We start from the raw sequence: 2,698 nt of genomic DNA on the forward strand, positions 1-2,698 counted from the left end.
AGAAAAATATTTATGTGTAAAAGACCATTTCGCAATTTTGTATCCACTATTTCTGTCAAGATAAATACTAAAAAAAGCATATAAGTTACATACTCCTAAAGCCATATAGCCTCGGTTTCCCCTACACAATGATTTTCGAAAATTGTAATTGTGAAAACGCGATATCTTTATATAATTTTTATTGTATTGGATTTTCTCTGCATAGGATGGCTCAAAAAATATTGTACGAATATTTTCAACGAGAAATCATTCAATTAATTCCGGAAATATTCACGGAAAAAAATTTACAATGCCAGGTTATTTACAATGCGAGACTCTACACACTCGCTACTTAAAAATAATCGAATTACGTATCCAAATTCAACCAATGCATTCGGCGTTACGCGTGAAATATAGGCGGTCATACGAAAAAGAACGTTTTGCATATAGGAAACGCGCGCTCTCTCTCAAATTTCCCTACTGCCGTTTAAACATTTTAAGCTATACGCTTCCGCGTGAAAATATTTTATATGACATTGCTGTCATATAAAATAAAATTCTCCAAATGCTTAATAAAATTGAAATTGAAAGAAAAAGTTCTCCCGTGAACCTTTCCGGAATCAATTGAATGATAAATTTTTCAATGAAAATATTCTCACGATATCTTTAGCTCTGAAACATTCTTGCTCAAATTTTTCTTTCGATTTCGTTCTGTTATTTTATATTGAGATATTCTATACAGAGAGAACACATTACAATAAAAATTACGAAGATCATATTTCATTTTACAATGTTTTTTGTGTAAAGTTAAACTATACAAACATATTGTAACAGAAATTACTACAGAAACAGTAACTTTAACGATCTACTGAATATACAATATAGAAAACATTAAAATGATCACATAATTTTGTAGTGATGAATCAAACGTACGTAATTGCGTACATTTCTCGACAGATATATAGTAATTTCGGTTCAACATTACAGAATTTTGTTGTAATTTTGATTACAATATTTTCTGCGTGTACACTGTGTGTGAGAGAAAAATATTTAAGAAACAAAACTATTTATTCGATGGATACCACACACACATAATGACATACATATATATTTCCTTATACTATGAAACATAATTATATATGAAATATTTTTAAATAAAATACTTATATTTTCTTAAAATCTTAGCTTTTCATGAATTATTTTATTTCAATAAAATAATTGGCATAAATAGTTATGTAAGAATGATCCAATTCACATGAAATACATTTCAAGAAAAATAAAGATAAAAATTTGATACACGATTTTTTAAAAGAAAATATAGATAGCACTGAGATTCTTCGTAATCATTCAAGAAGTCAAACGTGATCAATTTTCTTTCTTTTAAAAGTATTCATTGATAAGCTTAACCTATTTAAAATCTATTTAAAAAAGATGCAACTGATAGAAAATAAAAACTATTTTTTTAATTAATTTTCAGCGCACATAAAACTTGAATTTTTTATGTAGAAAAACGTATAAACTATACCTGTTGATAAGAAAAATTTATAATTTTGTGAGCTGGATCATTCTTGCATAATTATAGCCAATTTAGATTTAAGTGAATATATTATATCGGTATTCACCGAATCAATATTTTTTTATTTTTTAGATGTTTTTTCTCTCAATGTACGTAAGCCATCATTCCTCCCGTTTCTTCGTGTTTTGTATACGCGACATAAAAAAGTTACGTACTACGAAACATCATTATCACGCAAATGAGATAATCGTACACAAGAAGCTGCGCGTCCACAATCAACCTGCGATTTGTAAATCTTGAGCTGTAAGAAAATGCCCGAATCGAAATTTTAGTCCTACTTTGGAGCTGAACTTTCCAACATCTACATATCCTGAAAAATCAATGTATATATTTAATATACGTGGAAATCCTAGTTAGCGCTTCTAGATGACAGAAAACGCACAAAATGCCACTAGTTCTAAGTGGAAAGGATCTCTCGACAAAGCCGGCAAGTTAAATAGAATCGGAAGAGGTTGATGTAGAATTCAAAGTATATCAAAGTAGACAACAAATGGAACATTAAAGTCAAAAGTAGGATCAAAATCTCGACTCGGATGATGATGGCGACCGAACACACGTACGAATCTCAGATACAATTTTTTATCTCGATTTAAGCCTAAAAAAATATCGCGCCTGCGAAGGCAATCTTTCACCCTCGGGAAGCGTCATGGTGGATTTATCGACGAGCTCACCAACGAGGCACAAATAAACCCAGCTCCTCCACTTGTTAACGATGCAAGCCGATGCCGTTTCGTTCGCGTTGACTGCTCTTCTTCCACTCGAGACTAATCTTTTCGCACGTGTTCTTCCATGTATCTTCCGTTTCGATCTAAGCAGCTGAGAATTTCATTATCCGCCAGATTAAAAAGCAACCGATTCGCCACTTTTTCCCGAAACTCATGAATAAATTTTCCTTGCGCGAAAAAAAAGATTTTCCCGCGCGCACTGCACTCCACTTATATTCACAATATATATTTTTATATTTATTTTTATGTTCAATATCATATATTATATTATAAGTTATAATTCATCTTATATTTCACTTTATATTTATTGTATTATTATTTCTTTTTTTACTTTCCCGTATATGTGCCGTCCTACTTTCCAGCAGGGACTCGAATTTCGAGTCTGCAGCACCTAAAGACGTCGCATAATTGAGTCACT

Source organism: Odontomachus brunneus, unplaced genomic scaffold, assembly GCF_010583005.1.
Source record: "Odontomachus brunneus isolate Ranch 3 - 2012 unplaced genomic scaffold, Obru_v1 Obru_scaffold_060, whole genome shotgun sequence".
NCBI lineage: Eukaryota > Metazoa > Arthropoda > Insecta > Hymenoptera > Formicidae > Odontomachus > Odontomachus brunneus.